Below are 20379 nucleotides of genomic sequence, written 5' to 3' on the forward strand. Positions count from 1 at the left end.
TCAATACTCGTATGATAGTTGTTGTTGTAGGAGAACTTAGCTAATGGAATGTAGGTATCCGAACTACCACCGAAGTCTAGAATGCATGCTCGCAACATATCCTCCAGAGTTTAGATAGTTCACTCGCTCTGACCATCCGTCTGCGTGTGAGATGTGGTGCTAAAGTGTAGACGAGTAACTAACTCGTCATGGAATTTCTTCCAGAAGCTGGACGTAAACCGCACATCTCTGTCAGAAATCATTGAGACTGGCACTCGATGTTGGGCCACAACCTTCCGAATGTAGATGTCGGCCAGCTTCTCGACCGATTTGTTCACCTGGATCAGTATGAAATGGGCACTCTTGGTCAATCGATCCACGATGACCCATATGGAATCCACTCCCCGCGCGGTCCTGGGAAGTTTGGTCATGAAGTCCATTGTAACATCTTCCTATTTCCACATGGGAATATCTAGCGGCCGCATCTTGTCTTGTGGCCTCTGGTGCTCGGCATTGACCTTCCTATAGGTCAAGCACCTCTCCACATACCATGCTACATCCTGCTTCATGCAGGGCCACCAGTAATCTAGACGAAGATCTCTATACATCTTTGTCACCACGAGATGGATAGAAAACATGGATTTGTGTGCCTCTTCCATCAATACCTGGCGCACACCACCATGATACCGGACCCACACCCTCTGGTTAAGAGTCAACAATCCACGACTCTCATAGTCGAAGGAGGAAACCTGACCCACAATACGCTCACTCTTGCGATGTTCCTCCTTCATGGCCTCCTGCTTGGCCTCCCGAATCTGCTCTAACAGTGGAGTCACAACCGTCATCCTCATACAGATATCCCTGATCGGCGTTGCCTTACGGATAAGCATCTCGGCCACGACATTGGCCTTCCCCGGGTGGTAGAGGATCTCACAATCATAATCCTTTACCATGTCAAGCCACCGACGTTGCCTCATATTTAGATTTGGCTGATAAATGAGATACCTCAGGCTCTTGTGGTCCGTGTAAATGGTACAACAAACCCCGTAGAGGTAGTATCACCAAATTTTGAGTGCGAAAACAACCGCCTCCAACTCCAAATCGTGCGTAGGGTAGTTATCCTAGTGAGGCTTTATTTGCCTCAAAGCATAGGCAATAACATGCCCCCTCCACACCAGCAGTACGCCCAAACCTGAAATGGACGCATCGCAATACACAACAAAATCGTCCACGCCCTATGAAAGGGCTAAGATTGGCGCCTCGCACAATCTCTGTCTCAGCTTCTCGAATGCGGCCTGCTGCTCCGATCCCCAGCGAAATACAACGAATTTCTTTTTCAGTCGGGTTAAGGGTACGACTATCTTAGAGAAATCCTGGATGAATCTTCGATAGTAGCCGGCTAATCCTAGGAAACTCCAAATCTTAGATGGAGACTTTGGAACCTCCCAGATCATCACGGCCTCCACTTTGGCCGGGTCGACCAAAATACCATTTTGGTATAAAAGGTGCCCAAGAAACTACACCTCGCGCAACCAGAACTCACACTTAGAGAACTTGGCATACACTCTCTCTCTCTCCTCACAGTATCTAAAACCTCTCGCAGATGCTCCTCATGCTGCTCCTGCGTCTTAGAGTACACCAGGATATCATCAATAAAATCTATCACAGACCGATCCAACATCAGTCTGCATACGTGGCTCATGAGATCCATGAATGCAGCAGGAGCATTGGTGAGCCTGACGGGCATCACCACGAACTCGTAGTGACCAAAACGAGTCCGAAAAATAGTCTTCTGCATATCCTCGTACCTGGCCCTCATCTGACGGTAGCCCGATCGCAAGTCTATCTTGGAGAACCAAGAATCCCCCGGAAGCCGGTCAAATAAGTCATCTATCCTCGGGAGTGGGTAACGGTTCTTCACCATTACCTTATTCAACTCCTGGTAATCTATGCATATGTGATATGACCCTTCATTCTTTTTGACAAACAGGATCAGGGCTCCCCAAGGTGAACTACTCGGCCTAATAAATCCCTTATGTAACAGCTCATGTATCTGCGTAGACAACTCATGCATATCGGGAGGAGCCAACCGATATGGCGCCTTGGCTATTGGAGCCATAACTAGGACTAGGTCCATCCAGAACTCCACCTATTGCTCTAGAGGTATCCCATGCAGCTCCTCTAAAAATACATTTGCATACTCTCGCACCACTTATACGTCGCTCACTGATGCGTTACCCACCTCCCGGGTATCCATAACATAGGCGGCCTACCCATCGCAACCCTGCTGCAGGTAATGTCTAGCCCTCGCTGCTGAACATAAAGTTGGTCCCTGTTGTTGTCTCTCGCCCTGAATCACCAGCTCTCCTCCACCTGGGGTCCTGATCCGCACCAACTATTGCGCACAGTCTATCACCGCCCTATTGGGGCTTAACCAATCCATCCCTACGATGACCTTCTTCCCCCGAAATGGTATGGGAATCAAATCTACCAAGTAGCGTTCTTCGTATAACCTCAAAAAACAATCTCTGAAAACCTCTGACACATGTACTGATTGGTCGTCTGCAATCTCAACCTCTAGGGGCACTCTAATATGCCCGAAGACTTAGGAAACCTCTTGCTAAGTGCAAGAGAAACAAATGATCGGGTAGCAACTGAATCAAACAACGCCTGAACCGGAATACTGTTCACATAGAACGATACTGAACAGAGCACATAACATAATATATCAAAATCACAGCGACATAATGTAAAAGTCAGAAAGAAGAAACCATACCCGTCACCACATCGGGTGTGGCGCGTGCCTCCTCGGTAGTCAACTGGAAGGCTCGACACCTCACCACAGGAGCCTCCGACTTGCCCTGTTAGCCATCAGTGATCTGCAGGGTCGCTGGAGCTGGCACCACCACTAGCACTGTTGTTGCTGTCAATCTCGGGCAGTTTGCCATTTTATGGCCCCACTGGTTGCAGTGTAAACACAACAATTATTATGTCTGAACACTGGGCGCAGGGGTGGTGCAATCCTTGGTGAAGTGCCCCGTCTTGATGCACTTATAGCAGCCTGATGACCCTAGTCAACATGCCCCTCATGTAGCTTGTCACACTTCCCACAGCGGCTTCGGCCCTCTAGGCCCTTCGACTAAGCGTCGAAACCCTTGGGTTTCACCCAAAAACCCCAGTCACCTGTCCCTCCTCTGCCTTCCTCTTCCGAAGGTGCTCAAAATCAATCTCTCTCTCCCTCGCCCTGGTAATCATTGAATATAGGGTCGGACATGCCTAGAAACTTACATGCTCTCGGATATCAGCTCTCAACATGTCCTGACAGCGGGTCCTCCTCATATTCTCATCTCCTGCATACTGGGGTACCAATAAGGCCTTCTCTTGAAACTTGGCGATAATCTCCACCACCGACTCCATAATCTACCTCATATCGAGTAACTCTCTGGCCAACTATTGAAGCTCCACAGCTGGCACAAACTCTACCCTGAACCTGGTCACAAAGTTCGGCCAGGTCATATCCTCAATAGTCGAGCCCCATAAAGAGTCACTCACTAACTCCCACCAATACCTAGCCCTATCTCTCAAACATCCAGTAGCAAATCAAACCTTCGACCCCTCAGGGAAGAAGCAAGTCAACTGTGCAGACGTGATGTCTCCAATCCATCTCTATGCCACGATGGGGTCCTTCTTGTTGGGTTTTGAACAATCTAACACTTCTTAAGTGTGCATGCAACCCTAATAAGCCTTGGATCTATGTTTGTCTAAATACATGCAAAATAATAATTTTCCAAGGTTCATAACCTATCTAACATGGCATGGGGTACTTTTAAACATAAAAGAATTAGATGAGATTACATACCTTTTTGATGAGTTTAATTCTTAAGGAGTTTGAGGGCCAAGCACCAATAGTGTAAAAATGCCTCAAATGGAATTACAAATCACCACAAACTCTTGGAAAACTTTAAGAGAGAGTGTATACACACTATAATTTCGGCCACACACAAACACACACACTAGTGGCTATTTCATGCTACATAAGCATGCTTATATAGTGTACATGATTAGGGTGAAACCCTAATAACCCATGACCTTTCCTTTTCCAAGGATCCATGGGTTAAAAGCTCCATGGATCATCCATGGACTTCCATACAAGCCTAGTCCATTAACAAATGAGTGTTAGCCCACACCATATAAAACCAATAGCCCACAATTTAATTTGTCTTCCTTTTAATCTCTAAATTCATTCATAATTAATTTAAGACTAAGACTAATTAAATAACATGACTTCATATTAATATATTATAACTTATAATATATTAATAATCATATGTGTATAACTCTCATAAAATTATCCATAAATAGTTTGGATGAAATGCAACCCAAATGGACCATGTCGGGTCGGGTCAAGTATATACCAAATAAGTTATGGGCTTAGACACCTTATCCAACAGACTCCCACATGGATAAGTCTAATAACTGTATTTGCCTATATTACTTCAGGAACCAACCAGGAATTGTAGCTCTCGAAAACTCTGTTGAACTATGAAGCGCCATTTTAAGATAAGTGATCATACAATCCTTTGTTCTCATGATATTGGCCAAACAAACACATGGAACTATGTCTTGATTATTTTCTAGCAGTTGTTTCTTGATTTCCAATTTGTTTGACAAAGAACTCAACTGAACACATCAATTTAGTTCTGACCGGGCCCGGTACATGGGTCAACACAAAATCATCGAGGGGCCCAGATATCGCTTCTATATCTAGAAGGAATAGATGAACTTCGACTCATATACTTGTTCTACTACTTGTTGAATTGTACACAAAGGCACGTTTTATAACATCAAGTTATTGATGCGTTTACGTGCAATCAATGCATAACCAACTCATAGGTAACAACTCATATCTCTAGGTTTGAAGACTTATATGATATTACCGTATCACGATCATTCGAGATAAATTCGATGAAGTGATACAAGTGAGTGTGGGTTTATTCCAATACTCATAACTTATGAGTACTCATGAACGTTGTAGCAACCATTGCCATGTCTAAACACTTTCAGCCATCTATAAACCCAATTCATGACAATCTTGATTCATACCTACTTCCGACGTATGACTGATTGTGGAGGTTTGAATAAATTAATTATTCTGGAAGTCAAAACATGCAAAGCTGAAACAATTGTAAATAATTGACAATGATAGCAACACCTTACTCATAAATAAATCACAATTTTATTCATCATCAAATGTCGATTACATTTTACAAGTTTCAGAGAATCTATCTCATCTGTAAAACTAATATCGTCCCTCAGCCCGATGCGCCTCGCATGATGAAAATGCTTAGCCCTCGTCAGTCCCTTTGTAAGGGGATCCGTAGGGTTCTCATCTAACGATATCCTCTTTGCCACGAGGAGTCCTTCTTCTATCTTGTGTCTTATGAAGTGATATTTTCTGTCAATGTGTCGGGATCTCCCATGATCTCTCGGTTCTTTAGCTAAAGGAACCGCACTATTGTTGTCACAAAAAATTTCCATAGGCTCCTTAATAGCTGGCACAACTCCAAGGTCTCTGATGCAGTTCTTCAGCCATATCGCCTCCTTCGCTGCTTCAATCGTTGCTATATACTCTTGTTCACAAGTCGAATCAGCCACCGTCTCCTGCTTGGAACTCTTCCAAGAGATTGCCCCTCCATTTAAGGTAAAGACCCAGTCCGACTGAGAGCGAAAGTTATCCCTATCAGTCCGAAAACTAGCATCACTATACCCTAATACTCTCAAGTCATCACTCCCACCAAGGGTAAGGATCCAATCCTTAGTCCTCCGCAGGTACTTGAGAATGTTCTTTACTACAGTCCAATGAGCCTTGTCAGGGTTCCCCTGATACCTACTGACCATGCTCAAAGCAAAGGCCACATCAGGGCGGGTACAAGTCATAGCATACATGATTGAGCCAACAGTGGAAGCATACGGTAATTGGCTCATCTCAGCTATATATGCCTCTATACTCGGACTCTGAGTCTTACTCAGCTTAGTATTGCTTTGGATCGGTAAATCTCCTTTCTTGGAATTCTGCATGTTGAACCTTTTCAACACCTTATCCAAGTAGGTACTCTGACTAAGTCCAATTAGTCTTTTACTCCTTTCTCTTAATATCCTTATCCCTAGGATATAGGCAGCTTCCCCTAGGTCCTTCATAGCAAAGCACTTCCCAAGCCAGGACTTAACCTCCTGCAAGGTTGGGATGTCATTTCCTATAAGTAGTATGTCATCCACATACAGTACCAAGAAGCTAACTATACTCCCACTAGCTCTGACATACACGCAAGACTCATCTTCACTTCTCGAGAAGCCAAACTCTTTGACCTTCTCATCGAAACAAAGATTCCAGCTACGAGATGCTTGTTTTAATCCATAAATGGATTTCTCAAGCTTGCATACTCTATTAGGGTACTCTGCACTAACAAAACCCTCTGGCTGATTCATGTACACATCCTCAGCCAATTTTCCATTAAGAAAAGCGGTTTTGATATCCATTTGCCATATTTCATAATCATCAAATGCAGCAATGGCTAGAATAACCCTAATAGACTTAATCTTTACTACCGGCAAGAAGGTTTCATCATAATCAATACCATGAGTCTGAGTAAAACCCTTCGCAACCAGTCGAGCCTTATAAGTATGCACTTTTCCTTCCATGCCGGTCTTCTTCTTGAAGATCCATTTGCACCCGACTGTTTTACGGCCTGGTACATTGTCAACCAAGTTCCAAACTTGATTGTCATACGTGGACTGTATCTCGCTGTCCATAGCCTCCTTCCATTTAGCAGACTCCGGGCCTGCCATGGCTTCCTTAACACTGCTAGGTTCATCCAAATTTACCAGTGTACTATCATTGATAAATGTATCACCTTTCGTAGTAATATGAAAGCCATAATAAAACGCAGGTGTGTTCCTAACCCGTGTGGAACGCCTCAGAGGTACAGACTCGTCAGCTGGCTCAATAGGAGTTTCCTCCTCAGGTTGATTGCTAGTGTCTAAGGTTCCTTCACCAATTGATTCTTGGATCTCCTCAAGATCAATTTGCCTCCCACTGTCTCCTTGGCTTATAAATTCTCTCTCACGAAAGACCCCTCTTCTTGCTACAAAGACCACATTCTCACTGGGTCTGTAGAAGAGGTAACCGAAGGATTTCTGTGGGTAGCTGATGAAAATACACCTTTCACTTTGGGGTTCGAGCTTATCATGAGTTTCACGCCTCACGAAAGCTTCGCAACCCCAAATTTTGATGTGGTCCAAATTGGGAACCTTCCCAGTCCACATCTCATGAGGTGTTTTGGTAACCTTCTTTGTAGGGACTAGATTAAGGATATGGGCAACAGTCTCTAAGGCATACCTCCAAAGGGAGATTGGTAGCGAAGCTCGACTCATCATAGATCAAACCATGTCTAACAAGGTTTGATTACGCCTCTCAGCTACACCATTTAGCTGTGGTGTCCTGGGAGGAGTTAATTCTGAGACAATCCCACACTCCTTAAGATAGTCAAGGAACTCGGTACTAAGATACTTACCACCTCGATCGGATCAAAGCATCTTAATGTTCCTGCCCAATTGATTTTCTCCTTCATGTTTGAATTCCTTAAACCTTTCAAAGGTTTCTGACTTATGTTTGATTAAGTAGACATACCCATATCTACTAAAATCATCAATAAAAGTCACATAATACCGATTAGCATCCCTTGTGGCGGTTTTGAATGGTCCACATACATCAGTATGTATTAGGTCCAACAAACCCTCACCCCTTTCACAAGTTCTAGTGAAGGGTGATTTTGTCATCTTTCCAAGTAGACAAGATTCACAACTATCATCCGATTTAAGGTCGAATGACTCTAAGACTCCACTCTTTTGGAGTTGGCCTATGCGTTTCTTGTGTACATGTCCAAGACGACAATGCCACAATGATGCTTTATTTAGGCTAGTAGAAGAATCAATATACAACACATTATTTCCTAAGTTGTCTACAATCGACACAGTTTCATACACACCATCACAAGGTAACACTTTAAAATAAGTCACATTTTTAAAGAAAGCATTAATACAACCACATTCATTATCAAACGAAAAGGTAAAACCTTGTTTGTACAAAGCATGAAAAGAAATAATATTCCTCTCCATTTTAGACGAGTACACACATTTATTCAAATCTAATTTTAACCCATTATTCAGCAACAAAGTATAAACTCCAATCTTGGAAACAGGTGAAGCCTTCCTATTCCCCATGATCAAGTTTATCTTCCCGTGCTCCACATTCTCACTTCTTCTTAGGCCCTGAAAATCAGAACATATGTGAATACCACATCCTGTATCAAGCACCCAAGAGTTAGAATATGGTGAGTTATTAGACAATATTGTGTAAATACCTGCGTGGGTGGGTTTCACTTTCCCATCCTTCAAATCCTGCAAGTATTTAGGGAAGTTTCACTTCCAGTGCCCCTTTTCCTGGCAATAGTAGCAATCAGCATCCTTGGGAATGGCAGAAGGAGTGACAGAACTGTAACGCCCGTAGATCCGGGCTAGTCAATTTAGAGGCAATAGGGGTCGAAAATGACTTTTTGACAAAAGATTATTTAGAATAAATAATCTTAACCAAGTTTTATAATATGTCACAAGGTTTCCGTACATATAAAGAACATCGAAATCCGACTTATAACGAAGAAGTTATGGCCCGTCGAAGTTTCGCGACGGAACCGGCACAGCACCGGGAAGCGTAAATAGTGAATTTACGATGGAGGACTTTTTAGCCTTAGTGATCTAAACAAAAGTCGTATAATATGTTAAACCAAGAAAATCCATAAAAAGAACGCCCAAATCTGACTTCGTATGAGGAAGTTATGATTTTTCTAAGATTCGGCCTAGCAGTGTACAGCCCGAAACTCGAATTTTAGTTCGAGCGGTTTTTGGCTTACGTGACCTAAATGAGAGTTGAAGATCTCATTAATAAGAACGCAACGATAAAAAGACAGACGAAAATGGAGTTCGTATGAAGGAGTTATGAATTCTTCGCGGTCATTTAGCAGTCTAATCTCCTCCTACTATTAAATTTAAGATCGGTCAAGAATTAGCCGATGGAGTCAAAATTAAAGTTGTAGATCTTGTTTTTACCTACGCGTGGAAAAAAAGAACGTAAAAAATGGAGCTCGTATGCGAGAGTTATGATTTTTCTAAGTCGGGAGGCTACTGTGCGAAATCGGGTGACGTGGCGCAATCCTGGCCGTTGCTTCCTCCCCAAGGCTAGCCACCAGATGGTGACACCTGGCCATAAAACTCCACGAGTTTGAGGTAAACTCGACGAGTTTTGGTGATTTCCAGCTATAAAAAGGGTGTCGGGGCATCCTCATTTCTCACACCTTCCAACTTCTCTTTCTCTCTCTAAACTCTCTCTCTAAGCCTCCCTAACCCCCTAAAGCCTAGGATAACTCCGTAGCACGAGGCGGAAGCCTTGGAGCGCCCAACGTCTCCAAGAAAAGAGCTTTTCGGCTCGGGAAACGCTACTCCAGCGAAGCCCGGTTTTGCGAAAAACCCGTTGTAAGTGAGCTACGCCTACTCTAGTTTTAATATAGCTTCTAATTAATTATAGTAACATTATTAGGACCTTAAAATAATTGTTTGGGCTAGTATTATGAGTTATATTGAGTGTTATTTAACGCTTATATAATAATAAAAATAGCTATACTATTAATTAGTCGCGGTTATCGTTAGACTAAGCCATAGTGGTGTTGATACTAGGTTTTATCGAAGGAAATTGTTTTGAGAGTATCGAAGCGATGTCCGAGTGTTGAGTCACCACCTATCAGGTGAGTATATAGTTCTCTTTCATCTTACACATATATATGAAGTATTTTATTATAAATTACGTGCTATGTGCGCATATTGTCTGAATACTTGCTGTCTATGCTGGTGAAAGCTTTTTATACATGTTTTAAATGATGTAAACTGTATAAAGTATTTTATATCTACAAAATATGTTGGGTAAAACATGGGTAGATGAATGATGAGGGATAAAAGCTGAAATAGAGGAACATTAGTAGCATGGACCTAGTGCCCTATAGGTATACATTGGCAGCAGTGGACCTAGTGCCCTATAGATGAGCACTGGCAGTTGCGCCACAACCCGTAGATGTTTCAGATCTATGGTAAACGTCCTAGCAGCTGCGCTCTAAGGACAGTATAGGCAGCTGCGCCTAATAGGGATCCTCATGACCATGACAGTAGCATTTAAAGGTCAATACCGGCAGAAGCGCCTCATAGAAAATGTCCCAATTATGGCAGCTGCGCCTAAGTGACAAGATTAGCAGCTGCGCTTGACAATGTATCATTGGCAACAATAGACTTCATGTTTTTTCCTTAGGATGATCCTTAGGAATGAATGAACGAGGAATAGCTGATTCTTAGGGTAGATCCTTAAGAGTAAAGAAGATAATAGGGATGGGTAATTGGGTTTAATTGATCGATTGTTTAAACATAATAATTATATTATTGTGGGTTGAAAACCCTATGTACTCACCAGGTTTCCCAACATGACCCACTCAGTTTATTTATATCACAAGTGTTGATACGAAGTCACTTTACACTGAGAGATTTAAAGAGATGTAGATCACTAGTGTAAATGAATGTAAGTTCTGTTTATGCTTATGTTTCTGTATTAACGATGACATCCCAAACGTGTTGAAATGAATAAAATACGTTTCTTCGAAAATGTTTTAATAACGTATTTATCATGTTTTTCTGGGAACAAATTCCGCAACATTCCTATTAAAAGAAGTACTCTGATTTTTACAAAGCATAAACAAAAATCGGTTTTTTCTGGCCGTGAAAATTGGGGATGTCACAAGAACCGCTCTTGGTCCTTGATGAGGAGCCTTCAAGAGACTTTCCCTTGGTACCCTTCAAAGGGCGCTTCCTCTTTTTCCCTTTGCCTTTCCCGATAGCCAAAACAGGGGTAGATGTTGGAGTAGGAGTAGTAGAGGTAACAATCGCCTTGCCCTTAAGACCGGTTTCAACGGTCTTCAAGAGTCCTTGAAGCTTGCTAAGGGTAACTTCCTCCTTGTTCATATGATATGTCATACGAAAATGGTCATACCAAGAAGGTAAGGAGTGCAAAATGATGTCAATTGCCAACTCCTCAGGGAAGTTCACATTCAGCTTCAGCAAACGGTGCACATACCTTTGCATCTTTTGCATGTAGGCCGTGATGGATTCACCGTCCTTCATGCGGGTTGTTATTATGCAGGAGATTATTTCATACTGCTCCTGACGAGCACTCTGATGGTACCTTTCCATCAGGTCTTGGTGCATCTCAAAAGGGTAGAAGTCCTCATAGGACTTTTGGAGCTCGGCTATCATCTTGGCCATCATGATGCATGCCACCTTAGTAGCATCTCTCTCATGTGTCCTGAATTCAGCGATCTCCTCAGGAGTAGCAGTAGACTCATCAAGCTCTTTTAACTCCTTATCGAGGACATATTCCTTGTCCTCATAACGAGTTACCATCCTGATGTTCCTAATCCAGTCCATGAAGTTGGAACCATCAAAGATGACTCTCCCACTAAGATTCATGAGAGAGAAAGAACCAGTTGGGTTAGAGCCTGAAACATTAGTGTTGGAAGACATCTGAACGAAGAAAGCAAGTTTAGATTAGATATATAGAGTCCTTAATAAGACACCCAAATGTAATATTAAGGCTAGGATCCAATCACAATATATTATACTTAGAAGAGGGATACCGTAATCTAAGTAATAATATATTTGAAAGGTAGGTGAATGACGATTCACCAATTTCCACCACGAAAATGAAATGATTTATTAGGTTTTAATTGGATTTGAAATTCCTAGATTCTTTTGAGATTCATTGAACTTTTCAATGGCATGTTTCAGTCTCGATTGTGCCCTTCAAGTTTTGTGACTGGGATGTTGAGGATCACAAAACAAGGTGTGAATAACCATGCTAATTCACTTGGTACCCTTAATATTATCACCTAATCAATGTGTCGGTTAACCACACACGCTCCATTGATCTATGACAAACATTAAGTCACCCTTCGTGATCCTTACTAGTCCAAGTTAGTGTGTCGGTTAACCACACACGCTCCACCAACGACTTGGTAAGGTATAAAGTGTGAATTCCATTGACTAGCACCAAGTTCACATTTTTCCTAAAGTAACTAAGATTGGGAATTAAATAAAAGATTTAGTTACTTTATAATATTCATCATACTTAATGAGAATTTATAAGTCTTTGTCTTACCCGTTCGGCTAACGACCCTCCACCAGTCAAGCAAGCGGTGGGTGAGAGTATACACCCATTAAGTCGCCATTTTATAGGCAACAACCTTATAACCACCTTATAGACCGACTTCGTGAATGAGGCCTACTAACAGTAAAATGACTTGTTCTTATACATACATATATATATATATATATATATATATATATATATATATATATATATATATATATATATATATATATATATAAAATTATCCATTAATGTTATAAATAGTATAAGTGTTGAATTTTAACTTTTAAAATTCGAAGTGTTGGAATTAAAGTTTATTAAAGTGTGTGAAACTTTTCCAAATTCCAAAACTTGAGGACAAGTTTTGTAACTCTTCAAAACTTTTCATTTCATAACTTATGAATTAAAGATTCATAAAATGAAGACTCTTCATTTTATGTAACTTATGTGTTTTTAATGTGTGTTAAAGAAAAGTGACCTTTGGATATCCATAACTTGAGGACAAATTATGGAATCCATTAAAACACCTAAATGATCAAGAATTAATCCTAAACAATTCAGCAAATAATTCCTATCATCTTCTAAATTCATAAGAACATGAACATGATTATCAAAGTTTCAAAAAATTATATGAACACATACAAAGCATGAAATTTTGATATATGCTATTGTAAATGGATTAGAACAAACATTACACCAACTAAAATAAGTTTTAAAACATCAAAACAGTTTAGGGTAAAGTTTCTAGTTCATTTCCAGCAGCAAAAGTCGAAAATCTGCATTCTGAACCTTCTACTCGCCGAGTGCACGAACCTACTCGGCGAGTAGGATAAATTTTGCCTTGGACTTGGCGAGTCCCCCCATGGACTCGGCGAGTCCATCATACAGACAGCAAAAATTTCAACTTTTTTCACTATTTTGCATCAAGTATCAAACAAGCAAGTCTAGGCTCTGATACCACTGTTGGGTTTTGAGCAATCTAACACTTCCTAAGTGTGCATGCAACCCTAATAAACCTTGGATCTATGTTTGTCTAAATACATAAAAAAATAATAATTTTCCAAGGTTCATAACCTATCTAACATGGCATGGGGTACTTTTAAACATAAAAGAATTAGATGAGATTACATACCTTTTTGATGAGTTTGATTCTTAAGGAGTTTGAGGGTCAAGCACCAATAGTGTGAATGCCTCAAATGGAATCACAAATCACCACAAACTCTTGGAAAACTTTAAGAGAGAGTGTATACACACTATAATTTCAGCCACACACAAACACACACACTAGTGGCTATTTCATGCAACATAAGCATGCTTATATAGTGTACATGATTAGGGTGAAACCCTAATAACCCATGACCTTTCCTTTTCCAAGGATCCATGGGTTAAAAGATCCATGGATCATCCATGGACTTCCATACAAGCCTTGCCCATTAACAAATGAGTGTTAGCCCACACCATATAAAACCAATAGCCCACAATTTAATTTGTCTTCCTTTTAATCTCTAAATTAATTCATAATTAATTTAAGACTAAGACTAATTAAATAACATGACTTCATATTAATATATTATAGCTTATAATATATTAATAATCATATGTTTATAACTCTCATAAAATTATCCATAAATAGTTTGGATGAAATGCAACCCAAATGGACCATGCCGGGTTGGGTCAAGTATATAGCAAATAAGTTATGGACTTAGACACCTTATCCAACACTTCTCCCCATGGAAATCTGGTACACCACTCCCCCTAAAGTCCTTCAAGGACAGTGTGCGCGACCCTGATTGGATAGATGCCATGTCGCTCCGAAATGGTGATCCTTCATCAGCTCTTTTGATCCCTTCGTTGATCGACCCAAAAATAACTAGGGTCGCCTCAAGGATTCCTCTAGTGATTTCAGAAGCAATGAACTCACGTAGTCTCTCATTAACTAGCTCGACATCTAATCCCGAACCTGATCTCGATCCTGATCCTCCTATGTGGCGCTTAATAATCACCATTCTAAAACAAAACACATAGTGTTAGGGTCATACAATACATCAGGGATCCTACACATTCTACAAGTTCCCTAGTTCTGCCTTAGCCCTCCTTGACTTGAGTAAGGATCCTCTGCTTTCAGTAGTACGGGCCCATACTACCTTACACATCTATCTGTACTTTAATCAAGGATTGCTTCAACTTCACCAAGTCCCTTCTTCTACTGCTGTATCCTTAGCTAATCTCATCCTAGGCTTACCCCAGGGTAACTCTCCAACCTACTCTTCGCCATCAGCCACATAAGAAGTCCCTGCTACCTTCACCCAACTAACTTGTGAATACCTTTACATATTACTGAAACCAGATAATTCTTCGAATGAGGGGTCCTACCCTACAACGGTTAGACTCAAATGAGAGCTGTGAAATAGGGCTAGACCTAACCTTCTAAAATTATTTAGTCCTCGCAATATGTAATGCAATGTATTCATTTACTAGTTAACTGAAGAAAACTATAACTCCTATTAGCACAAAGCAAGCAGCATTCGGGCATGAAGTAGTACGTCCCAAATGTAACCTATCTTAGCTATCAAGTAACTCAATAACCTATCCTGGCTATCAAGCAGCTCTATTCTAGCATGCAGTTCTCATAAACATATCATAATATAACATAAAAATGTATGGATATCTTAAGGAAACTTACTTGAGCTCGGCCGGTCGCGCACATCACACACTGTGTTCTTTCTCAAAACTTTCCTTACTTTAAATTTTAGAAAACAACTTCTGGTGAAATATTTCAAACCCTCGATTTGAGTCCAAACATCCCCGAAGGTGTGTCCGAATCCCTCAAACCAAGGCTCTGATACCAACTTGTAACATCCAAAATTTCGAGTCCAAAAATTTCGTTTTAATTAAGTAATTTCTAAGACTGGATACTGAAAACATTTTCTATAACATATAAAACCATAAATCATCAAAATATATATCAAAGTTAAAACATTGAATAGTAAATAAAGTCAGAGTACAATCCCATGAATCACATATTGCAGAAATCTGTTGTGCGTGTGATGTGCAACTACCACGTCAGCTCTTTCCCCTTTGATCAAGAGGTACCTAAAACAAAATTGAAAACTGTAAGCATGAAGATTAGTGAGTTCCCCCATCATACCACATAATCACATACTGTCAGGCATATATGGGTGCCCGACCTACCCTACTAGATATATCTGGGTGCCCGACCTACCCTGCCAGGCATATTTGGGTGCCCAACCTACCCTCTGGTATATTTCAACTAGTTACGGGGACTATTTCACCCCTAACAGTACCACCTAAAGCATAACATAAACACATAATTCAAATATATCATAATCTTTCTAGCATAGTTGGGCACTAATCTACCCCTTTGGTCTTATCGACTGAAAACCGAGACTATTTCACCCCTTACTACCATTACCGCATAACATCATATTATACTAGCATATAAGATGTAATAGCAACCTAGATGAATATCACAAAGACAATCATCTAACATACAACTCCTACTAATGGGCCGATATTGTGGCCGTAGACCCACCACTACTGGAAGGTAACTCACCTCGTGGTACCGCGTGTCTAAACTCGCGAAAAGTGGTCTCTAACAGCTGCTCCGATGAGTTCCGGCTATCATGGCCATATTAACACTAAATCAGAATTTATAACATTACTTGGGGCAAAATGACCATTTTACCCCTAGGTCCAATTTAAGAACATCCATAAAACCCCACCATAACGCATTAAATCCAACGCACCCAGTGTCCATGAAAACTTCCTAAGGGTCCACCAATGGCCCAACTTTCCAAATTGGGCCAACCTCTCAAATGGGATTTGTCATAATTTTTAATAAGTCTTTAGCCCAAAACAAAATAATCCCAATTGTCCTAATATGGCCCCAAGGGCCCAATGCTTCCAATTCCATATTCCCAAGTCCAAATTATGCTTTACAGTAGGCTATGAGGCCCAAGAGTCATGCCCAAACTTCTAAGGCTCAAAAGCCTAAAGGAATAAATTATGCATGCGTACGCACGGCGTACCTGGCACGTACGCCTGACGTATGCTGGCCTTGATCATATACGGGGAGTTGACCCAGTACACGCGACGTACCAGGGAGTACGCCCAGTGTACTGGCCAACTTCCTTGGGACTTCATCCATGACTTAATCCATGAAGCCTTTACGTCCAAAATGAAGATCTAGGTCCTTTAAGACCTTCTACACCATAAAGTGATGAACTTTATGTGTCTCCATGAATGGTTGAGGGTCAAACATGTTTTTGGGTCCTTTAATAAGCTTAAATACCCACTAATACTTGCATGGTTGTGGCTTAACCACCAATATCTGATTTTTATGACTCTTAGTGCCTCTAAGAGTCCAAAAGGACAACTATTATGGTCTGAAATCATTAAGATGCAAAAAGCCTCAAGAATGGAGTCTAAAAGTAACCTTAGACATCCTAAAATCAAATCTAAGCATTTAATGATCAAGTTTGAAGCTTGATACCTCAAATTAGTTAAAAATGGTGCTAATATCCTGGATCTACAAGTTTCCCTTTGAATCCTTTCTCCTTCTTAAACCTCGTCTTCTTCTAAAACAACCAAAATCACACAAAGAAGCTCTCAATGGGTAAAGATACACAAAAGTGGGCTAGAGTTTCCGAAATGGTTGCTTAAAGGTGTGAGGGAGGCTGGTCCGTAGCCATAATGTCCTTTATATAGGGATAAAACCCTAAGATTTAGGGTTTTTTGGACCCTGCGTGTGTACGCTGCGCGTAACCCTTTTGTACGCTAGGATCATGCGCTTGGGTTCCACGTCCTTGATCGTTGAGTACGCTGGGTGTACGTAGGAAGGTACGCCCTGCGTACGTACCTTATCAGCCCAAACATAAAGGCCCAAACGCCCAACTCCAAACCTTATTAAGCTTTCATCCTTGAATAAATACAAGATTTGTACCTTATAAATCTTGGGCGTTACACATATTCACACATTATCGTTCATAGGATCATCAAAATCTCCAAGTGTTCTTCAAGTGCTCGTGACTTGAAACTCTACATCCTCCACCTTCCACTCACCAAGTAATCACATAAGGTGAGTTTATACCCCTACATTTTCATGTTTTCTTCAAGTTTTGGGGGGGGGGGGGGGTACAAGTTATAACACCAAAACATAATCTAAACTTAAACATAAGCTTTTCACAAAAAAGGTGTATCCTATTCACGAACAGTTTTGACCATGTTAAAGTTAATATTTTTCAAAACTGTTAAATATGAAATAGTTCACGTTTATACCTTTTTAAGGACTACTCACACGTGTTCATACGATTTTTGTACAATTTATGGTAATTTTTACAAAACTGTCTATCATTTCAGAATGTATTTCAGACCAGTTAGTGAAAATGGATATTTTCACACTTGTCAGAGACTACTAAAGTCCATAATAAGAATTATGGACAAAGTAGAATCATTTTCTAAAAACTCAGAATTAACGGATTCAGATTTCAACTTATGATGATTTTTCTATAATTTTTCTAAGAACATAAACAGGAACGTTATAACTAGAAAAATGGTTTATGGATTTATCTACACTTTGTAACATGTTGAGAAAAGTATGTAATATCATAGAGATACATATTTATTACATTCCATGTTATTTTACTTTCATGAAAAAGTAGTAATCATACACATAAGGGTTTTCATCACTACAATAATTTATGATAAACTATAACAGGTATAGTTTATGGTTCATTAACATTATGAACTCTCAACGGAAGGTTTCATTATCACTATAAAAATGGTTTTTCATTAACACTACACGTAAACTCGTTGAATCAAATTTGTGAGCTAAAGTCTTCAAGTACACATCAGTGTACCTACCAAGTCCTGTAGTATAACCAGAGTCTCTTGTAGGGAGAGCGTGATACTTGTGTATAGATCTATATTAGGATTGAAAATCCTGCACCTAATCTCCTTGCAACAGCTTGACTGATAGGTGTGGGGTGACAAATGTCATAACATTCCGATGCTTGCAGAACGCCGTAACAGGCCATCTATGTCGTTATCACGGTTATAATAACTCACATAGGGAAACAACGATACATATAGTTTATGGGGTTTCATTCAATCGAACGGTTTTATGTTATTTAAAACTGTATATACTAATATAAGTATGGAAAATACTTGTACATTTCGGTCTTTGGGTTTAGATTACAAATCATTTTACAAGGAAAATATTGGATTTTTCTGAAATAAACACTACTTTTACAAAGAAAGAATTTCAACACTACATTACCAAAGCTTATGAAGTCACCAACTTAATTGTTGACACTTTTCAAAACTACTTGTATTCTCATGTAATAACTAATACAGGAAATCATTGGCTTTTGAGGATAGGACGCTAAGGCGTCAGACAAATCATTTTGTCATCATATTGTAATTGATTTTGAAACATGTAACTCGTGAAATAATGTAACATTTTCAATTATATATATGGTGGTGGTGTCTGCTTTCTTTACTATTATTCAACTATTATGATATTGTACATGAAAGTCATCCCAGCCCTGGAAGTGTCCGCCATCCTGGTTTGGGGGTGACACACAACAGGAGTGGAAGTAGGAATGGAGGTTGCTTTAAACCTTTTATCTACATGAGACGTGATACAAGTCTCTTCAGCAATTAACTCATGAACAACAAAATTCATTGATGGAAGAGGGGAGCTATGAAGAATCGTTCCACGCAGGCCTTCAAAATCAGAACGAAACGTCATAAAAAAGTGGACCAAACATTGTTCTTCCTTCCTAGCAATATAATAGATAAAATCTTTTAACTCTTTATATTCAGTAAGAGCCAATTAATCCCACAAATCAGACATAGCATCATATAAATCTTGTGTACTCATGCCATTTTGTTGAAGGGCTCAGATATCATATTCTAACTAATGTTGTTTAGTGAAATTGGACTGGGTATGCAGTCTCTCCAAGTGATTCCAAACTTCCTTTGTTGTGTCATATTTAGCCAACTATATACAATTTGACTGTGTAATAAAATTGTTAATCCAAGTAATGACCTTTGAGTTATCAGTCTCCCAAGCATCATCCAACAAATCGAAATTCTCAGCTTGAGGCACTGAAGGTTTGACTTTAGTCTCAGTGACATAACCCACATATTCTTCCCACAAACGAAATTCTTCATAACATATCTCCAATACATATAATTTTTTTCATCTAGTCGAGTACTAATTGACTGACGGGAATCATCATTTCCAATTATGTTGGCAATGGATAAACCACAACAATAGATAAGCAATCGGAGAATGATAAGAGCAACAAACACAAGAGATCGAACAGTAACAACAACAACAATAACAAACAAATACCAAGCAAACGAACAAGAAGTTCGATCTGCACCACAAATGATTGCTACAAAACATTTTAAGAATATATCAAACCTTCGCTCTGATACTATGATAATATTGTCATATAATTATTAAAAGAAAGAAATTACAAGGTTCTTAAATAAAAGACATAAATACTACAAAGAAGAAAATGATAATATATACTAGGGGTGTTCGCGGTGCGGTTTGGTGCGGTTTCGAGTCGAAACCGCAAACCACACCGCATGTGCGGTTTGAAATTTTAGAAAACCGCAAACCGCACCACGAAGGTTCTAAACCGCGTTATGTGGTGCGGTTTGGTGCGGGCGGTTTGTGCGGTTTTTTGCGGTTTATGCGGTTTGAAAAAGGATATGTATTTTTAATATTATGTACATAAAATTTATACATAAATATATTAGTTATAGAATCAAAATAAGTTGGTTTTGCCAATGTTTTAACAATACTAGTCATTGTTACATTAGACAATCAGATAAATAATCTATCACAAATTTGTTTACAAAAATTGAAATTGGTGATATCAAAATTCATTAGTAATAAAACCAAATTCGTATCTTCTGTGTAATTTTTATGTGTTTGTATTATATATATATATATATATATATATATATATATATATATATATATATATATATATATATATATATATATATATATATATATGCGGTGCGGTTTGAACCGCATTGTTATAATTGGAAACCACAAACCA

This window comes from Lactuca saligna, chromosome 1 (assembly GCF_052625555.1).
Source record: "Lactuca saligna cultivar CGN05327 chromosome 1, ASM5262555v1, whole genome shotgun sequence".
Lineage (NCBI taxonomy): Eukaryota > Viridiplantae > Streptophyta > Magnoliopsida > Asterales > Asteraceae > Lactuca > Lactuca saligna.